Here is a 26,287-nt window from a genome sequence, read left to right as displayed (position 1 = left end):
TAGTAGGATATGTTTGCCTTCGGTTTTGCTCGTGGACTATAGCAATACAAAACAATACCTACAAGCTGTATAATCTATACTAATAAGTATTATAAAGCTGAAGAGTTTGTTTGTTTGAACGCGCTAATCTTAGGAACTTTGAAAAATTCTTTCGGTGTTAGATAGCCCATTTATCGAGGAAGACTATTGGCTATAATATCACCTCGCTGAGACCAACAAGAGCAGAGCACTACGGGTAAAACCGCGGAGCACAGCTAGTTTAATAAAACGATACACGCTTTAATAAACTCATGAAAATATTCTATTGTCACTGCTAACTACCTATGCCTTTATTTTTCACTGCGGATCTCTAAATTATACATTAAAATGCCAAAATGAAAATAATTATCATTAATTTAAAAAATCCATTAACACAAATTAAAATAATGCATGTGCATTTATAGTATAATGACAATATTTAAATAAATATTTTTTATAAAAATGTCATTAAACAATATAATTAATTAATTAGCTATTGACATATTAAAGAACTGATAATTTGCTTCGTAAATTCGTTTCCGCGTATGTATTATTTTATTTAAATAGAGAGTTATTTATATTGAATACTAGCTGTGCCCCGCGGTTTTAGCCGCATTGTTCCGTTCCTGTTGTTCTTACTTCTTAGCGTGATGATATACCTACAGCTGCCTATATGCCTTCCTCGATAAATGGGCTATCTAACACCGAAAGAATTTTTCAAAACGGACTCGTAGTTCCTGAGATTAGCGCATTCAAACAAACAAACAAACTCTTCAGCTGTATAATATTATTAAATTATTGCTATGGTATAGATTGGTAAAGGATACTTACATATTATTATGAAAGATTCAGGTAAAACAAAGTTTCAGCAGGCAAAACTACTATCACTTCTTTATAGGTAGTACATAAAAAAAATATAAATATCCATACAAGCGTAAAGACATTTTTCTTCTTTTATTGCAATAAAACTATAATAAAATTAATTGACTGTTGAATCATAATTGAAGAGAATGTTTTGGTTTGAATTTAGAACTACGAACAATTTTTTTTTTTGTAGATGTTGCCGTCTCAAAAATTGAAAAGCACTGTATTAAAAAGAAATTGAATAGCTTTTTCTTCACAAGAAATTTTGAATTAGGAACAAAGAAAGGTTTACAAAAGAGGTCTTAGAAACTTTCATTGAAGATGACGATAATATTATGTACCTATTTGAATTATAAACATTTCAAGACGCCATGAGCAACACAGAAATATACTTTTGATATGCATATTCATTTTCAAAAGAAATAAACAGAGAATAAAATGAAAAATATGTATAAATAGTAACTAATTGTATTATTTTCACTTACTTACTTTTTTATGTACTTTGACATATTATGAATTTGGAATTAATTATCTGTGGAACAAACCTAGGCTATAAAAAAATAAGGCTGGAAGATTATATAAAGTATAAACCCATTCATGCCATTCACATTGAAATTAAGATTTAAAAATTATTCAATATCAATAACTGACATAATATTACGATGAACCTGACCTCAAAACAGTAATAAACCGTATCAAGAAGGTCAGTTTATTTCCGATTTATTTTAATTTTTACGTAGGGACATTTTTTCAATGCTGCTTTAAAAAAAAATTGCCGCCTCTTTAGTGAAAATTCGAATTTGGAACATGATTCTGTTACGGCCACAGAATACATAATAGTAGCTAAACGCTACAGAACGGACACTCTCCGCCTCCCGCCAAAATTAAACACTTACCTCACCCCGCACGATCAGACATGTTATGGTACCCATTTCCCCGCAAGGACGATACCAACGACGTCTTTAGACGAAACGCAACGAAGATTGACAACATTAATCAAATTGACTTAAAGCAATTTTATTATTTTGGATTTGTGATTATCGTTTTTCGTAGAAAATGGTTAGATATTGTGCTGTTTACGGATGTATTTCATCAGAAAAACGCGAATTTTTTTTTACGCTAGTCACAAATGTGCCAACCATAAAGAGTTTACACACACATTTGCAGTCTCTACAGTGTGACTGTCAAAACTATAATTTTGTATGGAGTGTCCGGGGTGTGTTACGGCTACACGATCAAAGCGGTCAAGTGAAATGTAAAAAAAAAATATTACTGGCCACTAAGATTGACGACGCGCCGTCTGATAAAAAAACAAAACGGCTCATCTTATTGCCTTTCATATTGCAAAAGAATGTATGACGTAGTTTTACTTTCGTTATTTACGTTGTATTCAAGTTTAATTATAGTTTAATTGTTGTAATTTAATCAGCGTAAAATTGTTAAACATAAGTCTAGATATTAATCTTGAGTGTTCTAATTTGAAATACTTACAAAAAATATTTTATATTTTTACGCTTAAAAATTCTTTATTTACGAAACAGCTACAATATTACAGTGATTACTAAATAGTTACTAACAGTTGTAATTTGCGGATGGAGTCAAAAGTTTCAAAATGGGACAAAGCAAAAATTTAATATAAAAACAGTAGGTACGTATGTATATATCTATATAATTACAAAACACACAAACATTGCTTTCACACCTTTCCAAATCATTTAGCTTTAAGGCCAAAAAGCACTTCGCATATTCTAATATTTTTTATAGCGGTACATCGCGATAATCATGCTAAAATATACCTTATTTCTTTGTTATAAGGTATTTTTTAAGTTGAAATATATTGGTCAATTCATAGGTCTTTGACCATGACGAAACAAAAGAATTGTGATTTATTAACCGCAAGTTATTTGAATCAAGATGACAAAAATGGTGTTTTTGTCGTTAAATTAGTGTTCGCATTTTTAACCGACTGCACCGGGAAAAGGAAGGTTATGTTTTATAATTGTATATTTATATTTGGTACGTTTTGTAGCGTAACGGCTTCATATGAGCTTGAAAGATATCGTAAGACATTGACACAAATAGTTTTTAATTTATATAATTATCCTACTACTATTATAAAGGCGAAAGTTTGTAAGTATGGATGTATGGATGTTTGTTACTCTTTCACGTAAAAACTACTGAATGGATTTGAATGAAATTTAGCACACATATAGAGGGTAACTTGGATTAACACATAGAATAGGTTTTATCCCGGAAATCCCACGGGAACGGGAACTATGCGGGTTTTTCTTTGAAAACGCGGGCGCAGCCGCGGGCCGAAAGCTAGTAGCAAATAAACATATTATTCTTTTATTCTAATTTTTGGCGTAATTTTGTAATTATACTATACTAGCCGCTCGTCCAGATTCCGGTCGGATTAACTCGGGATAAAAAAAAATATAGGATGCCACTGTCTTAAACTTTTCAAATTAGGTATGTACTCAAAGTAAGATGGCCTGATTCAACTATGACGTATTGGGATAAATAGCCATCTCTCAGCCTTTCATGACATACCTACCTAGGTAGTATAAGGTACCTATAAAACAAAGTCAATTATTACTCTGTCTCTATGTCCCTGTTTATGCTTAAATTTAAAACTACGCAACGGATTTATGCGTTTTTTTTAATACATAGAGTGATTCAAGAGGAAGGTTTTATAATTTATTAGGTTTTAGACAAAGCGGGCGAAGCCGCGGGCGGAAAGCTAGTTACACATAATAATATAATACCATGGCCGTAATTTAAAAGAACAGGGGCTACCTTTCGATTTACAATATCAATTTCATGACGGGCCAAATAGATTTACATCATTGATAATTAATTATTCTTGTAGTTTGTTATTGGTACGCGGGGGGGGGGCTGGTGACTTGTACTCCAGGTTCCTCGAAACCTATTTCAGGCACCAGTCTCTCACAATACTAGTTGATAAGCTCACTCACTATGTATTTGCAAGCAATGTATCTATTTACCTAATGTTGTGATGAGACAAATAAATAAATAAATAAATTGATAATATAATACCATGGCCGTAATTTAAAAGAACAAGGGCTATACCTTTCGATTTACAATATCAATTCCATGACGGGCCAAAACAAGGGCCATAACTTATTTACATACAGCCCAAAACTCGACCCTTGGGAAATTCCCACTTCTCAAAATACTTTTCGGATTGCACTTTACAAAGGTCAGTGACCGATTGACGTCAAAGCACCATGGACCTCAATTGCTGAGGAAGCCATATAAATAATTATAAATTTGTGTTATGTTTATTTTGCTTTGTATAGGTATGTATTTTATTTGAGACGTTATTGTAGTATCATAATATTATATTCACTACATAGAAAACTTTAGTATTAAAACAAGTCGCTTTCTCTGTATGTCCCTATGTATGCTTAAATCTTTTAAAACTACGCAACGGATTTTGATGCGATATTTTTAAGCTAGGTATTGCATAGCTTCTATCGCGGGCCTTAAGCGAATCCAGAAATTCCGTAACGAAAAAACCTCACGCTCCCCACTCCGACGGGCGGAGGTGTGGCTTGAAGGCATAGCATGCAATAGCTTTACCGCGGCAGTCCCCGAGTGCCACACGTCGTTTTTTAATTGATAGAAGAATAATAATGAAACCTAATAAATTTGACGACGCGGTTGGCGCAGTGGTAAAGTAACTGCCTACTGAGCCGACGGTCCCGGGTTCGATCCCCGGTCAGGGCAAATATTTGTGTGATGAACTCAATTATTTGTTCTTGGGTCTGGGTGTTATTATCTATATATAATATGTATTTATTAAATATTATATTTATCGTCGCCTAGTACTCACAACACAAGCCTTAATTGAGCTTACTGTGGGACTAGGTCGATTTGTGTAATAATGTCCTATAATATTTATTTATTTATAGAGTGTTTCAAGAGGAAGTTTTTGGTATATAATTTATTAGGTTTTAGACAAAGCGGGCGAAGCCGCAAGCCAAAAGCTAGTATTATTATACGTCAGAATACTGAACGATATTATTAGAAACTAGCTTTCCAGCCGTTCTAAAAACTAAGCAAATCAACCTTCCTCTTGAATCACTCTATCTATTAAAAAAATGCATCAAAGTCTCTTGCGTATAGTTTTAAAGATCGAAGCATTCATAGGACGGACAGACGCGGGTAGCAACTTTGTTTTATACTATGCAGTGATAGATTAACAATTTTAAATAAAATTTCTATTACAGTGAAACTTGGTTAATTGGGACCTGGATAAGTGAGAAACCTCCATAACTGGAACTCATGCTGAGGTCCCAACACTTTGGCACTGAATTACCTCTGTTAGTGGGACGAGTAAACCTCTATATCTGGGATTTGTTCTGAAAACTATAAAACGTAACCTTTGTTGAAATTGCAAATAAATTATCTGATCCCCATTGTTACTGAATTAATTTAAAATCAAAATCGACAGATAAAAAATATTCTAACACCAAAGACAATTTTTTTTTTCAGACAATAATTAATATTCTCACATCATAGACAATTTTTTTTTATTTTCAACCAGTTTGAAATCACGTGTGAAATATCGTGATTTTAAAAGATAATTTTTCAAAGATTAACGAACGTCAGATGTGTTTTTTTTTTGTTTTTTACAAGACGTATAGAATAAAAAATCTAATTATGTGTTTTTGACAGTAATTCAAAGCTATATTTAACACGTATTTATGCTGTCAGACACTATCAATATGTTTTGATTATTCATCAAGTAAAATATGGCCGAAATAACTGTGGCGAATTTATAAAAAATTAGCTGTGCCGCGCGGTTTCACCCGCGTTGCTGCGCTCCTGTTGGTCTTAGCGTGATGATATATAGCCTATAAGCCTTCCTCTATAAATGGGCTATCTAACACCGAAAGAATTTTTCAAATTGGACCAGTAGTTCCTGAGATTAGATTATTCTACTGGTCCGATTTGAAAAATTCTTTCGGTGTTAAAAAGTATAGATAACTTAAATCAAGTTGTCAAAGTTAGGTAAATAAATAAAACAATAAAAATACTTCGCGCCTATATTAAAAATCCTTTTAGGTATTATGGAAAACAGCTTTTGAGTGCTTTTTTGATGTTAATAATTTAAATTTTGATAGTGGATGAATAATATAATGGTTAGCGACCTTTTTACTTCGCAGGGCGTGGGTTAGTCATCGTCTAAGAAAATTGTATTTGTAATTTGTACAAATACAAATTTCTCAGAATAAATAAATTAAATTTTTCTCAGAATAAATAATAAAAATGTTTTCTTTGTTGTGTTTAATGTAACTTTTTTGGATATTTCCCGCTTTATTTTTAAAAAGTTATTAATGTCAATTTACTCATTAGGTAATGTACTTTCGATATCAGTTTAAAGTTTTATGTTATCTGTAATAGTTACGATATAACCGCCTGTGCACACTTAACGATTACACCCTGTATAAGTGTATATAGTCTTGAACGCGCAAATCTCAGAAAATGGGAATTCGATTTCAAGATAGCCCATTTATCGAAGAAAGCTATAGGCTAAACCGCGAGGCACAGCTAGTACAATAGGTATAATCTATACTAATATTATAAAGCTGAAGAGTTTGTTTGTTTGTTTGAACGCGCTAATCTCGGGAACTACTGGTCCGGTTTGAAAAATTCTTTCGGTGTTGGATAGCTCATTTATCGAGGAAGGCTGGCTATATATCATCACGCTACGGCCAACAGGAGGGGAGCCACGGGGGTGAAACCGCGCGGAGCAGCTAGTATAGTATATGCCGCTTGCAACATGTAAAAGATCATAACCAAAAAATATAGGTGTTTTAGTTGAGTAATAAATACGAAATCTTGTACGTTTGAAGATGCTAATTGGTCAGTCACGCGATTAAACCGTTTTTGATGAATTTATGTTGGCAAATTTTATAGTAACCGCATGTATCAACTATGTATAAGATGAGATTATAATAATTTTTAAATAAACAGAATATTGCGTAAAAGCAAACGCTGAGCTAGGCTATCTATGTTTAAAAAAATGAAACCCGTTTCGCTTTGTCACGGCATCACGTGTGAACGGCTGAACCGATTTCGATAATTCTTTTTTTTATTATATTCCTTGAAGTACGAGGATGGTTCTTATGTAGAGAACATAAATATGTACCACGGGCGAAGCCGGGGCGGACCGCTAGTTGTAAGTAAAGTTTTTCTGTCCTACACTTCCACGGCAAAACAACAGTTAATTTTATTAAGACAAAATAAAACTATACCTACTTGAACAATCAAAAATTCTCCAAACCGTATTTTGAACTTGTAACATCAACTTTTTCTACACTAACTATATAAAGAGGAAAACTTTGTTTGTTTGTTTGATTGTAATAAATAGGCTCACAAACTACGGGACCGATTTTAAAATTTCTTTCACCATTCGAAAGCTACATTATCCACGAGTAATATAGGCTATATTATATTATCACGCTAAGACCAACAGGAGCGGAGCCACGCGTGAAACCGCGCGGCACAGCTAGTATCACATAATTGTAGAAACTTGTACGTCACAATGTGATTACCCGTTTCGTATATTGTATCGGATATACTTTCGTTTTTTACCGGATCTCTCTTTACGTAATTATCATTTAGATCAAGTAATGTGACTTTGCAAAATATATGTTTTTATTTCTCGTATATTTGTTATTATATTATACTAGCTTTCCGGCCCCGGCTTCGCTCGCGTTTTAAAATAAAAACCTGCATAGTTCCCGTTCCGGTGAGATTTCCGGGATAAAACCTATCCTTTGTCATAATCCGAATTACCCTCTATATGTGTGCTAAATTTCATTGTAATCGGATAAGTAGTATTCGCGTGAAAGAGTAACAAACATACATACATACACATACATCCATCCTCACAAACTTTCGCATAATATTAGCAGGATAGGATAGGATAGGATTATATTTATACTTACTAGCTTCCGCCCGCGACTCCGTCCGCGCGGATGTCGGTCTTCGCGTGGATGGATGGTTTATTTCTCAAACGTAACTCTGACAATGACATCTTATAATTAATATCTAGATATTATAAAAACCAAATACGGCTCGACCTATAATAATACGCAACGTGTGTTGGCGGTTCTACAGAACAACGTCTATGGATAAAACTGAAAAATTAACATAATTTTTTTCTACGTATTTTTCCAGGATTAAAAGTATCCTATTTTACGCACAGGATAATAAGGTATAATTATACCAAGTTTCATCGAAATCGAACCGTTAGTTTTCACGTGATGCCTGAACATACAGACAGACAGACAGACAGACAAAAATTTTTTTAAACACATATTTGGGTTTGGTATCGATCCAGTAACACCCCCTGGTATTTAGTTTTTCAATATTTTCAATGTACAGAATTGACCCTTCTAAAGATTTATTATATGTATAGATTTGATACTTTTAAAGTGATAACTCTTGACTTTTATGGGGATCAGATTACAATGCATGTTGCTAAAATATAACTGTAATAAATTGATCTTCTTTTTGTCAGTCATGACAAAAAAGAACGTCTGCGGTTTTAAAATAACGGTTTCTTTTCAAGTCGAACATTTTACACAAGAGTTAGACAGAATCAACTAAGTGTTTTGTTTATTTATCTACAATAATATTTAAATGAGATTTCTTCTGAATGACTATTGCTAGTTGCTACTACAACTAGTACTATAGTATTTTAATTCAGTTGTATTCAAGAATCAAGATGCGACCGAACCCTCTATTTTATATAGGAAGTTGCGTCGCTACGTGCGCGCACTTTCTTACTAGCCCATAGAGTTGATGGGAGAGACAAAATAAAAGTTGCTCTTGCGCGCTAGCTCTTATATTATTTTTTTTAATACGCAATTCAACATTATTTCAACAAATATATTTGTCTTGAAAAAGCCAATTATTTAATTTGTATTCTTCTCTTAAGGGCTGAATTTTCAATCCTTGATTAAAACTTATTCATCGAATAACGTATTAAACTACCATTTCAAAATATTCTAATTGTCCGTATTTGACAGTTTACAGGTGACATTTTAAAATGTTCGTGTAATACTTAATTGGACGGATAAATTTTAACCAAGGATTGAAAAATCGGCCCTAAGTTTAAATTGTATCATTTTCTTTTATAAATACAATGCAAATAAATTATACCCCAGATAAATGTTATACCACTTTCTTTTCCTTTATTCAAGTTAACACAGGCAAAGACAAGGCCACAGCCTATATGTCAACATGACGTATATAAAATTTTCCACAAGGAACTACATGGATACCCCTGATCAATAACAACTGTAACAAAGAAATATGTGAGACAAGCTGCTGCCCGCAGCTTCGCCTGCGTGGATAAGATTAATCATCTCCTATTTTATCCCCTTGGGGGTAGAATTGATCAAAATCATTTTATGGCGGATGCCTACGTCCAAACATCTACCTGCATGCCAAATTTCAGCCCGATCCGTTCAGTGGTTTAGGCTGTGCGTTTATCACTATGTCCCTATGTCCCTTGGTATGCTTAAATTTTTAAAACTACGCAACGGATTTTGATGCGGTTTTTTTTACTAGATAGAGTGATTCAAGAGGAAGGTTTTAGTACATATTTTATTAGGTTTTAGACATAGCGGGCGAACCGCGGGCGATTAGCTTGTATATTGTATTTAAGATGACGATTTAACATTTACGGAAACAGTAAATTAAAAAAAACATGTCACTTAAACATTTTTCACTATAAAATGTGAATGATAATTATTAATTATCTTTTTGTTTTGTATGTGTCGTCATTTTTACGTTTTTTCCCATATTAAAGTTTACACTGACAAATTGTTAGCGAGTTCCTGCTTTTTTATAACAATGAATAAAAATACCTACATTGTTTTATGGGTGTTTTTCTTATAATGATTGATTTTTTCTTATAATGATAATGTAAGGGGACATCTATTAATAAATGCGAATTGATTTATTTATCATTCTATGCATGGTGTACCCATTCTAATAACAGAATTATTTTTTACTAGCGGTCCGCCCCGGCTTCGCCCGTGGTACATATTTACGTTTTCTGTACATAAGAACCATCCTCGTACTTTAAGGAATATAATAAAAAAACAATTATCAAAATATCACCCGTTCACGCGTGATGCAGTGACCAAGCAAAACGGGTTTCATTTTTATATATATAGATGAGATTATATGTTTAGATGTTATGCTCCAAAGGTACTTTTCCACCAGTGTTTTTAAAGTGAAACTTTTATTACATCGTCTCAAACTTTTTGGTCTGTGTAGCGCATGTCGCGTGACGGTCGGCTGCCGAGTTGGTATATAAACTATAAAGCAGTGTTCGGAAAGTTTCCTTTACTACTACTTTTCATAAAACCACACAACATTTTTTTTTTTAATATTATACATAGTTTTTTTAAGGAGACGTGCAATGGATGCGTGTTGTTGGTATAGCTATGTATATAATATATATTCTTTAGCATATTATGATATAATATGTAGTTAGATATAAGTTATCATGTAATTAATTTGAATTGTAATATTGCCATGATTTTAAAAGAGCACCTATGGAGTTTATGCCGGTTCTTCTCCATAGATACTGCTTTCCGAATCGGTGGTAAATGTTAAAAATATGTAATGACGATTCGAAAGTGCTTATAAAAGAAGTCTAATTTAATAATTAAATGTTTGGGTTTTTTTGAGTTTGAGTTTGAGTTATAGCGTATAGCGGCGCATCTCCATAGGTGGAAAAGCATCCTAAGAGTGCATGCACGAAAAGAGACAGCGATTATTATATACTAGCTTCCGCCCGCGACTCCGTCCGCGCGGATGTCGGTCTTCGCGTGGATGGTTATTTCTCCATTTTGAGTACCTCTGTCAATAACATCTTATAAATATATATTGGACCCAATTCCCAAATACGGCTAGGCCTATAATAATACGCAACGTGTGTTCGCGGTTCTACGGAACAACGTCTATGGATAAAACTGAAAAATTAAGATTAATTTTTTTCTACGTATTTTTCCAGGATAAAAAGTATCCTATTTTACGCCCAGGATAATAAGGTATAATTATACCAAGTTTCATCGAAATCGAACCGCTAGTTTTCACGTGATGCCTTCACATACAGACAGACAGACAGACAGACAGACAAAAATTTTTTTTATCACATATTTGGGTTTGGTATCGATCCAGTAACACCCCCTGGTATTTATTTTTTCAATATTTTCAATGTACAGAATTGACCCTTCTACAGATTTATTATATTATGTGTAGATTTTTATCGATAAAGTATTATAGTAAAGAGTTGTATTGGAAGAAATAAACAGATAAATGGATAAACATATATACAGATATAGCACAGCTGATATTATAAATACTATTTTTTTGGTTTCAAGTGCAAGATTCGAAGAATTCGAGGCCATCTTGAAATTCAATGTAAGTTGAAAATTAGTAGGTACAGATAAATACTATCTCTATACTAATCTATATATATAAAACTCAAAGGTGACTGATATAGTGATCTATCAACGCACAGCCCAAACCACTGGACGGATCGGGCTGAAATTTGGCATGCAGATAGATATTAGGACCGAGGCGTCCCCTAAGAAAGGATTTTGATCAATTCTACCCCCAAGGGGATAAAATAGGGGATGAAAATTTGTATCATGTTTATTTATCTTTTCCACGCAGGCGAAGCTGCGGGCCACAGCTAGTACTTTATAGAGATAAAGTTTACAAATTTCTTATTGCTAATAATAATTATTGTATTATTGTATTGTCGCTGATAACTATCTAAAATTGAAATTAAATCTGTCCTTTAGTAAATAAACCTCATTACAGCCGGAGTCAGTTACATACAAACATACGGGTGAAGCTAATAAAAGCGTGTTATAAATACCCTGTTAGAGTATCTATACTATATTAATATTATAAAACTGAAGAGTTTGTTTGTTTGAACGCGCTAATCTCGGGAACTACTGGTTCGATATAAGTTCTTTCGTTGTTAGATGGCCCATTTATCGAGGGAGGCTGTAGGCTGTATATAATCACGCTAAGACCAACAGGAGCGGAGCACTGCGGGTAAAACCGCGGAGCACAGCTAGCTTTGGATATTAATACACCAGACAGTTTTTTACAATGGCACATTAATAGTATATTATGTTTTAAGTGTAAACATCCATATAATTTCACGGTGACTGCAAAAACAATGACTAACAACTAATTCCTAATTCCCAGACTAACAAAGCATTTGTTTTTATTAGAGTTTTGCTTTAAATTGTAGGATTTGTGTTTATCACATGCATTTTTATGTATTACTAGCTGTGCCCCTTTCCTCGATAAATGGGCTATCTAACAACGAAAGAATTTTTCATATCGAACCAGTAGTTCCCGAGATAAGCGCGTTCAAACAAACAAACAAACTCTAGCCTATATATAGCCTATAATATAACCTTCCTCGATAAATGGGCTATCTAACACCGAAATAATTTTTCAAATCGGATCAGTAGTTCCTGAGATACTGATCATACTGATGAGGGTTCCGCGTTCAAACAAGCAAACAAACTCTTCAGTTTTAGGCTGGTTGCAGAGCTTGACCGACCATCAGTGCGTACGTCAGTCGCGCTTGTCATATGTATGGAAATTCATAAAACCGTTCATAGCTAGACCGACCATACGCACGCGTATTGTCATGCGTCATGCATAGTCATACAATTGTTGATGCGTATCGTCAGGATCGACGGTACGCACTGACGGTCGGTCAAGCTCTGCAACCAGCCTTATAATATTACTATAGATGTCTCTTCGGTATGTATGGGACAGATCACAGGGACAGATGCATTTCACATCTTCTTAAGAAAATATAATATTGTTGGTCAAACAGTGCAATTAGATCAAACAAGCGAATGCTCATTCTAACCCCACTATGTCAAATTCTTTAGCGCAGGTGTAGAGCATTCTTTCGTTGTTCTAAGAGCGTTCGAAAAGATTCTATGCAATGTTCTAATACTGAACAACACTGAATAGGTACGAGTTTTCGTTTACACTAAAAGATTACAAAAGAATGCTTGCTCTAGCTCTATATTCGTTTGATGTAAGTGCACCGTATGAGAAACCATTGTAAATTTTATCATACTGTGTATTCTGTTCATGTTAACTTAAGGATTTCTATAAGAAGGTCGAAAATTCAGTAGTAAAGTAATCAAGAAGCTAAACCAATCTATAATCTATATCTCTGTACCAAACATACAGATCCGACCAGCTTATCACTACACATATAAAACAAAGTCGCATTCTCTGTCCCTATGTCCCTATGTATGCTTAAACCTTTAAAAATACGTAACGGATTTTGATGCGGTTTTTTAATAGAGATAGAGTGATTCAAGGAGAAGGTTTTAGTATATAATTTATTATGTTTTAGACAAAGCGGGCGAAGCCGCGGGCGGAAAGTTTTGCATAAAACTTACACCAATACATTCTTATAAACGTTTACGTTGATCATTCGTATTAAGAGGAAAAGACTTTCAATTTGTGAAAGGAACCATCGTTAAGAAACCGACATCCATTGTCCAAGAATAAAAAATTCCATGACATTTCATACAAGTTTCTGGGTAAATCCCTCAGAGGAAGTTTCCTTGCAGTAAGTTGATGATGTTTTTAAAGAAATTGTCTCGGTAACAGTTTTATGTAGTTTTATACAGAAAAATAATTTACCTAGGTAGGTAGGTACTAGCGGAATGGTATCGTCAAACCAAAATTAACATATCTTATATCTGAGGTATATCTATAAATGGGGAAGAGACCACTATTTTATAATTTCAAAAATATCCTACTATAATATTATAAATGCGATAGTTTGTGAGGATGTGTGTGTGTGTGTTTGTTACTCTATCACGCAAATACTACTGAACCGATAACAATGAAATTAAGCACACATATAGAGGGTAACTTGGATTAACACATAGGATAGGTTTTATCCCGGAAATCCCACGAGAACGGGAACTATGCGGGTTTTTCTTTGAAAATGCTGGCGAAACCGCGGGCGGAAAGCTAGTCAAACATATTAATTAGTCTGAACACTTATAAGAAATGTGTAGTTAGTTACGATTAAATAACAAGTAACAAAAAAAATATTCCTTTAGTGAACATTTTTAAACATCTATAAAAAAGCTTCGTTAAGCTTCACAAAGCTACTAAATATAAATTTTATTATTATCCTTTGTGAAAAATTATCGTAAAAACGACAGGAAAATCGTAGAATACGGATGTAAAAATATAATTTATTAGCTAGACAAAAATCATATAAAAAATGCTGTATGTCAATATATCAAAAAGTTATATTATGTATGTTATAAAAATAAAATAGGTATCTTAATTAACGATATGTATTATGAATAGTGATAATTTATTATATATTATATCTGTGTTTAAAACTTGTGACGCCGTTTGTGTTTTATTTGGTTTTTTTATACGTTCAATGTTCGCTAAGTTTGGTTAAGCAACGCGAGGCGTGGTCAGTGTATGGATGGGTGACCACAGCGATACTTCAGCTATTAAGGCCGAAGAAAAGGAAATGAAGAACATTATCATCATCACCGTCATCACTTACAATAATAAATTCTTCAGCTTTATAATAATTTATAAAAACATTCGTACTTGACACGTCTCCTAATTCTAGAGTTTTATTTTATAAACATTAATACTATGAAATAAAAAATGAATTACTAAAACCTTAAAAAACATGCAATTACTTAGTTTCTTAATATCTATTCATCTTATAAGGTTGTAAATAAAACAATAAGGTTGTAATAAAACAATAAAACAATAAAACTTCCAGGATATTTTATAAAACGCTGTAATGCCAAGGTAAGCAAAGCTTCATCATCAGCCCATATACGTTCCCACTGCTGGGACACGGGCCTCCTATGAGGGTACAGACTACAGGCCATCATCCACCACGCTGGCCAAGTGCGGGCAGATGTCACATGCTCCATTCTGGCCAAGTGCGGGCAGATGTCACATGTCGTCGAACTTTTTATTCTTTTACAAGCAGGGTTTCCTCAGGATGTCTTCCTTCATAAATTCGAGCAGTGGAATGTGCAGATAAATTAATTATATTTTACATTTAATTTATCTGCACATTCCACTAGTTATTGTTATGTTGATTGTAACAAATTATAGTGTTGCATTGTTTCGATTTAATTTTGATTTTTTGCTGATTTAATATCTGTTGCTCAATCTTAATATATATAAATCTCGTGTCACAATGTTTGTCTTCAATGGACTCCTAAACCACATTATTACTCCTAAACACGATTATAATAAAATTCGCACACCATGTGCAGTTCGATCCAACTTGAGAGATAGGATAGTTTAAATCGTTTTAGAGAAAGCGGGCGAAGCCGCGGGCGGTAAGCTAGTTTATTTTATAATTACTAACTTATTTAATTTTTGTTGAATTTATTTATGTGCTGATATAATTTCGAAATTTGTTTTGGACGTGCTTTATATTTGTAATGAGTTACCTAGACACATTTTGTTTTTTGTTTTGCTGTTTGTACTTATTTGTTATTTTTTTTATAGTTTTAATTGCATGTAAATTTTTAATTTATTTTTGATTTTATTTAAATTGTCTCTGATTCTTTTCGTGTCGTGTAACTGTAAATGGAAGACACAGGCTCCTGAAAAACAGTTCTAACTATCTTAGGAGCCTGGGTCGCTCTAATTTGCAGTAAAATGTTTTAAGTGAAATAAATGATTTATTTATTATTATTATTACATTCGTAATGAATTTTCGATTAAAGACCTTATACAATTGATGAGTACCTTAGAAATCCATACCCGATAAACAAACTAACAAATAATAATAGATTATTACTTAATAAAATATTGGAACACTATAATGACATAACACTCATAATGTAATACATAATATCAACATAATTACCTCTTTAATAAATTTATTATACTTTAGAAGTCTAGGCATTAATCATGGTCTTTCATTAAACTTAAGGTAATCTATAAATTGATATCTGTGGTATTTTATTATTATGAGAGAAGTTCAAGATTGGATAATTTATTAGTTTTAATCGATAAAATCTGCAACACTAAAAGGAAGGTGAATTTTCATCGTACAAACTTTGATCTTATATTTATCCCCTTGGGGGTAGAATTTATCAAAATCATTTCTAAGCGGATGCCTACATGGCTATCTGCATGTCAAATTTTAGCCCGATCGGTCCAGTAGTTTGGGCTGTTATGTGTGTTGATAGATCTCATAGATCAGTCAGTCAGTCGCGTTCGCGTAGGTTTATGCATTTTATATTATACTAGCATTGCGCACGGCTTCGCCCGCTTTGTAGAAAACTTAAATAATATACCAAAACGTTCCTCACTATATAATATTAAAAAAAAAACTTCATCGAAATTCGTTGAGTAGTTTTAGTTTTAAGCATAAACAGGAACGGACAGACAGCAACAGTGACTTTGTTTTATACTATGATGTGAAAAAGACAATTGTAAAATACAAGATATTCATTTATAATATTTTTGCTTGAAAATGACGCGTCATCTACCAATGACGTGCCTTCTCATTTGCGACTGTCACATAAAAACTTATTTATAATATATTGAATTTCAACATAAATATTAAATAGTATTCTTCAGCGTAATTAATTTTCATTTCGGACATATTATTATTGTTTATTTTGACTTGAAGATATTAAAATTCATTCATAATCTATACTTAATATTATAAAGCTGAAGAGTTTGTTTGTTTGTACGCGTTAATCTTAGTCCGATTTGAAAAATTATTTCGGCATTAGATAGTCCATGTATCGAGGAAGGCTATTATCCATACTAATATTATAAATGCGAAAGTAACTCTGTCTGTCTGTCTGTCTGTTACTCAATCACGCCTTAACTACTGAACCAATTTGCATAAAATTTGGTATGGTGGTACTATTATACCCGAGAAAGGACATAGGCTACTTTTTATCCCGGGAAAATGACGCAATCCCAGAAATCCCACGGGAACGGGAACTATGCAGGTTTTTCTTAGACTGCGCGGGCGAATCCGTGGGCGGGAACCTAGTAGGTAGGCTGTATATCATCACGCTAAGACCAACAGGAGCGAAGCAATGCGGGTGAAACCGCGAAGCGCAGCTAGTAAATAATAATTATCTACATAAGTAATCAAAATGTAAAGTTATAAAAAAGTGCATAAAAATGCAAAATTAAAAACTGTGAGAATTGTTTAAATTACTTAAAATTTATTATCTTAGACACAGAAACAACGAAATTAAAAATTTAAAACACTGTATATTTATTAATTTGTATTTTCCATGGCCTAGGTTCCTTTATAAATATATGTTTATACATACATATACAAAAAATTACTAAATTAAGTTTTTTGTTAAAGTTTGTGTATTAACTAATCGGTTTCCCGCAAAGTCGCGGACAGAGCTAAGTATTTCTATAGATCATGTGTTATTCTGATACATCAGCTTACAACACAGCCAAGTATCATCAAAATCGGTTCAGCGGTTTTCGCGTGAAAGAGTAACAAACATACACACATACTTTCACATTTTATAATATTAATAGTAGGTCTACTAGAATAGTAGGAGATGGAAGGTCAAAAACCGACCTAGACATAGAGAAACTACATTTAGAAAGAAAAGGTTACTTTAGACATGTCTGACAAAGAAACAATAGCGTATAAAATATTCAGTAAAAATATGATAAACTGTGCGAAAGAAAATCATATATTTCTATTTTCTATAGTTCATAATTTTTTTTTATTTTAAGCGTTTTCTTTAGGTGCGTTGACAGTAAAATTTTCATGTCGCGTCATGGCAATACCGTCACGTCATGGAGTAAGGCGACGATTTTGGTATCTTTGAATCTTGCCACTTCTGACACGCGTGCTCAGCACACATGCTCTTTTTGGTATATAAGCTGCAGCACTGCCAATTATCATCAAAATCAAAGTGTAACAAAGATACATACATACTTACAAACTTTCGCGTTTATAATATTCAGAATCAGATTCGAAATTCCCTTTCGTTGTAATTGTTAAATTTGTACATTTATAGAGACTAAAGTATTTAAATGTATTACAAACTAGCGGTCCGCCCCGGCTTCGCCCGTGGTACATGTTTACGTTTTCTCTCCATAAGAACAATCCTCGTAGGAATATTATAAAAAAAGAATTAACGAAATCGGTTCAGCCGTTCTCGAGTTATGCGCTTACCAACACATTTTGCGATTCATTTTTATATTATAGATTATTATCTATCTATACATATAATAAAATCGTAGGAAAGTCAAAACTGTACATTGAATATTTTTTTAAAAGAATACTTGGGCCGTGATCTATAATCGATATAGAAGCCAAAAACATAGTTTTTAGAATTTTTGTCTGTTTGTCTGTTTGTCTGTTTGTCTGTTTGTCTGTATGTTTGACCGGGCTAATCTCGAAAAGTACTGCATAGATTGACTTCAAATTTTGCATGAATATTACTAACAGGTCGGGTGAGGCTATAGGCTACATATTATCAAGCTATCACCTACGGGGGAGGAGCTGTGAACCTTTATTTTTCTTACGTATTCCGTGTATTAAGACAGCGTACAATCTAAAGACTCATGTTTAAATGTTGGTTTCGAGTAAGCCATGCTATTATCTAGCTTTACAAAATAAAAACTATGTCATTTACGTAATTTGGGCAGAGAAACAGTTTAATGAATTTAGTAGTATAATAAAGACAAATTAGAAACAGCGCCATCTATTGAATGTTATAAAAATCAAATCAATTTACACGTTAACTATTGGAAATTAATAATCAAATGACGCATATATAAATGTTGTTTGACAATATCTAGATTGACACTATAAAAATTATGGCATTTAAGTAACTTGGGAAGAGAAACATAGTTTAAAGAATGTAAGTTGTATAATGTTAATTTTGTAACAGCGCCATCTATGAGATTTCGTAAAAATCAAATCAATTTACATGTTAACACTACTGAACACAATGTTAGTAAAAATGAATAATTTAAATATAATTATGTTATTTATTTAACTCTTTAACCCATAATATGGGTAGATAATAACGGAAGATATTATCTTCCGTTCCCTATAAGATATATATTTCGTGTAAATAATAAATATACTACATTTTTTTTAAAGTGAGGGTAGATGTTTATTATTTTAAGTAAAACTAGACACCATTATCTATAGTTAATCTAATGATTGTGTTCTAAGATAGATTGTGTTCATTAGTTACAATTTTAAAAATCTTCGTGTTTTATAAATTTACTAGCTTACCGCCCGCGGCTTCGTCCGCTTTGTCTAAAACCTAATAAATTATATACTTAAACCTTCCTCTTGAATCAGTCTTATCTATTAAAAAAACCGCATCAAAATCTGTTGCGAAGTTTTAAAGCTTCGTCCGCTTTGTCTAAAACCTAATAAATTATATACTAAAACCTTCCTCTTGAATCAGTCTTATCTATTAAAAAAACCGCATCAAAATCTGTTGCGAAGTTTTAAAGATTTAAGCATACAAAGGGACATTGGGACACAGAAAGCGACTTTTTTTAATACTATGTAGTGATATTAATAAAGCAATTGAATGCCATAAAACCAAAAATATCAAATGCAATCTTCGTGTTTTGTGAATTTTCACCATCATGCGTTCCCACAAAAGGTAAGTTGTTACTTACGGGTATTTATTGAAATGAAATGAAATGAATGATTCTTTTATTATTTTGAGGTGCATTGGGAACAGAAGTTTTTGATAAAATTTTATTTGTAAGTAGCTTTTTTTTATAGATTTACAGTTAACTTTTGATTTTTTTATTTACAGATTCAATGCTCATAAAATTATATCGCCTTTGGAAGACGATTTCTGTTGATATTTTTACTACACCACTTGAAAATTGATGATTTGATGATAAAGACAGTAGCAGCGAGGATTAAGTGGAAATAAGTAATCATCCGCTTCGTCAATCCAACGTCCAATGATTCAATCATTGGAAGTATCTCGGGAAATTTTGGAGGATATTTTTCAGGAAGGAGAGGAGGGGCAGCCAACCACATATCAAACTACTACGTTTTAGTACCGAAAAAAATGTTATTGCCAAATGAAACGTAAATTTTGCACTCACAACTTTACAAGTAATGTTTTTATTTTGACTTTGCGGTTATCTGATTATAATATTTATCGTTATGGCTATCGACGTACCGACCGTACTGGTATCAGAGTAGGTACATGATATACAGTTCATCATCCAGGATTGCTTAGAGCATTTTCACACTGAAAAAGATGTTTTCTTTGAATCGTAGTTGCTTCATTTATTTATTTTTAATCATTTTACATAATATTATGTTTTATATTTTATAAATATATCATTTTCATTATTTAAGTAGATAAAATAAATTATGTAACGGTTTTAGAAGAAAACACATTATATTTATTAGGCGACGGTGATTTCTTCCAGGCAAAAGATATTCATCAGCTCAATAAAATTGAATAGTATGTTGTTAGTTATTCTTTAGATTCACAATTGTAATGAGCATTTCCGCATGCAAGTTGTATCGTAGTTTATATATATCATAGGTTTTACATATTAAAGTTCCAACAATACCCTCAAATTTTTGAGTAGAGTTGAGCAAGATAATTTGAAAAATGTGCCGTGTTAAATATTATAGAAAAGGTTAGTACGTTGGTAATTATAATTTCTTCTTCATTTACATGTTGTTAGTAAAAATAAACTTTAACTAACAGTCAAAGTAGTCAAAGTATATTTTAACTAATACTACTTAATATCTATTATACTTATGTTCAGTATTTATCTGTATTATTATTGCTTGACAATTAATATATTTTCATGTCGTATACCAAATTATAAACATAAGTTTAATGTGTAATTAGCTGGATTTATTTTTACACACTCACAGACTTATATTTTATGTTAAATGTTAAAATAGTGTTAATATGTAGTGTAAATCATAATAGGTACATTTTTTCACAATTAAAAATAATCCTTTTTTCTGATGGTGTTGGCATTGAATTAAACCGTGCTGTCGTTTCGTTCACAAAAAGTGATGTTATGAGGAGCATATTCGGTCCTCATATCATAAAAAATCTGTGCGAAAACAATAAACACGTGTGAGGCCCTCACGGCAGATCGGGGCGGTCTGACGCGAAGTGGGGACAGCGTTGTCACTGTATCGCTCTAGCCACGCTGGTCAACAGACATTCGTTTGTTCAGTTTTGTATTAAGACCGCTGTGACATCCAACCCGTGAGACAACCAAACCCGGTCTCCCCTACTATCCCGTGAGACCGAAATCTTCACTGAGAGGGTATGACGTCTCACAGCTGATCGCAAACGGCATATTGTACTATCCCGTGAGACCGAAACCCTCACTGAGAGGGAATTTCGTCTCACTACTGATCACGACAGTCATATTTTATCTCGAGAATCTGAAACTTTACTCAATATGAAGACCGTTTGACAAATGATAGGGTGCATCATAATAAGATGAACATGAGCATAAGCAATGACTAGAGTAGGGACGCGAATATTACAATTATATGAGACAAGAACGATTAATAAGTTTGTTTAATGAAAGATTAAGAATTGAAACTATTCGGTCTCTGGAAACGTACGAATAGCGAGAGGCCCGTCTTACTGCAGAGAGATTTCGTCATAGTCTTAATGTCTTGAGGTAAACAATCTACGAATTCGGTGGTGTGGTCTGACAAATATAAAAGTGGGTTTGCTTATAACCTCACAATTGATTAAAGATCATCTTCTGTATAGGCGATATTAACGTAGTATGTTCTTTTTGTAATGCTTTAAAGTGTGGTAAGGCGAGTCGGCTTTCGTTTGAAGATACACCGGAACCTTTGAAATCACTACTTTTAGAGGTAAACATACTGTTCAATTAGCGTTTAGCTACTTATGTATTCTGTGGTGCAATGTAAACTGTTATTAGACAATATTCGCTCTTATAGTAGTGCGTTTCAAATGATCCTTTGGTGCTCAATAATTATCAGAAGATCCGTTCATGCTTACTTTTAAGATACAAGGTCAAGTTTACTATTTGATAGGATCCCTTTTGCCTGAAGGCCAACCTAAGTTTGTTTAAATATATTTTGTATTCGACTACAACGAATAGTGGAATACAAGAAATCAATATTTCTCAAATTAAAACTGAACTCATTTCACAATTTTAGAACAGGTTAATTCGTATGTATGCAGTTTTAAATCGACATTAGAAGCTTTTCCTCAAGATGGTGATATCGGCACTCAGGAACTCCCTGGACGTGTTATAACGCCCAGGCCACAGTATTACAATTTTTCCTATAGTAGGGCGACGAATGTATTTTCGCATAGCAACGGAGGGGAACTCGCGGGGGGTCAAGTGACGCGGGCCACGTACCACAAACATGCTTAGTTTGTGGTATCGAGCGCGAAAGATAGTCATCGTGTTTTTAGTAAAGTTACTATGTAAACTAACGTAATTTAATACTTAGGTACATATTCTATAATGGTGTGCTCAAACTGTTAATCTACATTTAATTTAGATTATTATTTGATACTAAGTAATGTAGAATTTAAACCACATTCATTCATGTTTTCTTCAGATTTTAAGATTTTCTTATCAGAGTGTTCAATTTTATAAGAGACAATAATTAAGAACATTTTAAAATAAAGTGTCACGTATTTTTTTTAAACGACGAATGACGAAAAACGACCTAATCGCGGACGAAGTCGCGGGCAACAGCTAGTACATATAATAAATCTGTAGAACGGTCAATTCTGTACATTGAAATTATGGAAAAAATTAACAGCAGTGTTACTGGATCGATACCAAACCCAAATATGTGATTAAAAAAATTTTTGTCTCTCTGTATTGTTCAGGCATCACGTGAAAACTAACGGTTCGATTTCGATGAAACTTGGTATAATTATACCTTATTACCCTAGGCATAAAATGGGATACTTTTTATCCTGAAAAAATAAGTAGAAAAAATAAATCTAAATTTTTCCGCACGGATGGAGTCGCGGGCGGAAGCTAGTTTAACAAATAAAAAGGCTTGTGTTGAGAATATACTGTTATATAAGGTATATAAAAGTCATAACTTATATGCAGGCATTGATAAACAAGGATTCTTCTATGATTAAAAAATAATAATTTGTTTATTTGTTGCTATAAGTGATCATAATATATTGTTAATTATTATCGATAAAATTTAATTTTAACTGGAACTCTACATCGTAGAACTTAAGTTATATGCAGGCATTGATAAACAAGGATTCTTCTATGATTTAAAAAAAATAATTTATTTATTTGTTGCTATAAGTAATCGTATATTGTTAATTATTATCGATAAAATTTAATTTTAACTGGAACTCTACATCGTAGAACTTAAGTTATATACTAGAAATTTCTGTACAGCTAAAAGAAGACTATAGTCTTAGTCTTAGTCTAACTTATTACTAGCGGTCCGCCCCGGCTTCGCCCGTGGTACCTACATGTTCAAACTATCCTATCTCTCAAGTTGGATCATTCTGCACATGGTGTGCGAATTTTATTATAATCGGTTATGTGGTTTAGGAGTCCATTGAGGACAAACATTGTGAGACGAGATTTATATATATTAGAAAAATAAGAATAAGAATAAGAATGTTTATTTAGCACCACATAATACAAACAGAAAAAAAAATAACAAAAATAAACGAAAAATCAAAAAGAAAAAACATTAAAAAGGTAGGTACTTACGGCTGATCAGTGTGGTGCCAAAAAGGGTAGCTACTCAGCATGTGCTACACGTTATGTTGTGAAGCGCTGATTTTCAGTAGTCCCTTGTTGGAGTGCCAGTCAAAAGATGTGAAAAAAATATTAAAGATTATAAAAGAAATTTAATTATTATTGCTTTAATTTGACTTACAATCCAGTACACAAACATTGAAGAGCCAAAGTTATATAGTAGTTGTACAAGTAACGAAATAAAGTATTATAATCAATCTAACTTAATTATTATCGTTATAATTTGAACTCTACATACAATATAGAGCCTAAGTTGTAGGTCGAATTTTCTGTAAAACTAAACTGCTTGCTTGTTTTCATGTAAACTTCCCCGTATTGTCATGGCAAATCTTAAAGAATAATAGCCAACTGCGTCTAGTAAAGCGCGGAAACCCAAGCAAAAATTATTTAACTATATAATATTTCAATGAATGAATATAATTTTTAATGGAAGATACACCAGTCCTCCCAAGCTGTTGCGCGCTAATCTCAGGAACTATTAAGTCCATTCGTTTCTGAGATTAGCGCGTTCAAACACACAGCTAATCACTACATAGTATAAAACAAAGTCGCTTTCTCTGTCCCTCTATGTCCCTATGTCCCTTCGTATGCTTATCTTTAAAACTACGCAACGGATTTTGATGCGGTTTTTTTTAATAGATAGTGATTCAAGAGGAAGGTTTTAGTATATAATTTATTAGGTTTTAGACAAAGCGGGCGAAGCCGCGGGCTGTAAGCTAGTATTATTATATTGGAATACCTAGACACATAAGTAAGCTACTTATGATAAATAAATAAAATATTAACATCAAAACATTAACTGCACTAAATGCAATTTACTATGATAGAGGGAAAGACGTAAATGTTAGCTTATTATTTATAATTAATTCAACCTCTATTGCATTTGTTTCTACTAACACAGCGTGAAAGGCATTATTTGTAATTTTTACACAATAATATATTTGTTTTCATTACCACATTTACATGTATAAAATTCTTTCACAATTTTACATTTTAGCACTGAAAGTTAACATATTATATAGATATAACTAACAAAAACATAAATCAGAAAATTTTGTAAGTAACAAAATGTCGTAGTTGTTAATTAGTTGCTAAAATTAAAAAAAAAATTGCAAAAAGAACAAATTTGTATAAATTGAATGTCAAAACAATCAATTCCGTAACTTGTAATAAACGTTATAACTAATGTTTATTCATAAAACAACAAAAACAAAATTAAAATAAATTATTATTCATAATTTATTCACAAAATAATATAATATCCAAATAGATTTTTATTGATTTTTGTTAATAAGTATTTTCTTATTCGAAGGATACCGCCAAGGTTTGTTGGAAATATAATCACTACCTTCGTAATTAAAATTTACATTCCGACTGGCTATTACATTGTTTCTTCATTATGCAGTTAATTTCCAATATTTCTCAATCTTTATTATTTATATTTAGTTAAATTTATTATTTGCTTAAAAAAAATTAATCTTGTTCAGTTTTGCAATATTTAAATGTAACGGTACGTAATTTTAATGGTTTTAATATTATTTAAATAATAATTAATATAATAGTCGAAAACAAAATAAATATATAAAAAAAATTACGACTAGTAACTATTATAAAAATAAAAATGTTTTAAAAATAGTTCCTAAACAAGCGAACAAATAAAAATTTACCAATTTATGCAAAACGACCTACAGAATATATAATCGTGAACTTTAAACTTTTAAAAATGCATAGTCGCATACGCAACGCAGCCTCCGATCTCATAAGATCACTTTCGAGTGTCCCACTGCCCTAAATCCCCCCTTAAGTGAAAGCTAAATTAAAAACCGATAATGACATAATATCATAACCTACCTCACAGTCAGGTGGAAGATGTATCAAATATATGATCACAACACTATCACATTTCACAACGGGGCGCACTGAAAAAAAAATCAACTGTCACTGTCAAAAAGCGCGGGGAACTGAAAAGCGCGGGCTCGCAACTTTTTTTTTTACGCTCGGCGCGAAGGCGTACGTTGGTTTGGTACGGGCTGTATGGCCCGACTGCTATACTCTGCGACCACCACTCACTTGAATCACGCAGCCAATATTTTTATAATATTATCGTCATTATTCTTCGGAAAATCGTGGAAACTGTTTAAACACATAACGACGGTTGTGATTGATGTCGTATGAATGTGTTTTGTATTTATTACTCCATTCTCGTAAGCGTCGTTTTATTTTATAGTGGCCATTGAATAAACAATTAATGTATCTATTTTTATAAGTCCGTACATATAAACAACGTGACATTGCCAAATGTATTTTTTATGATTTACTATGGATGTTGGGAATGATTGAAATTATTAACTATTGCATATCTTCTATCGCGGGCCTTGAGCGCGGGGACTGAATCGAGAAATTCCGTAACGAAAAAACCTCACGCTCCCAACTCCGACGGGCGTAGGTGTGGCTTGTAGGCATAGCAATATGCAATAGCTTTACCGCGGCAGTCCCCGAGTGCCACACGTCGTTTTTT

General features: G+C 32.8%; 1 protein-coding gene across 2 annotated transcripts in view; it reads right to left on the bottom strand.

Annotated features, from left to right (window-relative positions):
* Positions 1–25,836, bottom strand: part of LOC123704372 (scavenger receptor class B member 1) — a 97,986-nt gene extending 72,150 nt beyond the window's left edge. For both annotated transcript variants that reach the window (XM_045652731.1, XM_045652730.1), the window contains exon 1: positions 25,621–25,836. The gene's annotated coding sequence lies outside the window, so the exon portion shown is untranslated. The remainder of the gene's footprint in view (positions 1–25,620) is intronic.
* Positions 25,837–26,287: the final 451 nt, after the last annotated feature.

Source organism: Colias croceus, chromosome 29 (assembly GCF_905220415.1).
Source record: "Colias croceus chromosome 29, ilColCroc2.1".
NCBI classification, from domain to species: Eukaryota; Metazoa; Arthropoda; class Insecta; order Lepidoptera; family Pieridae; genus Colias; species Colias croceus.
The sequence above is the reverse complement of the archived record's forward strand: the minus strand, read 5'-3'. Positions and strand labels throughout refer to the sequence as shown.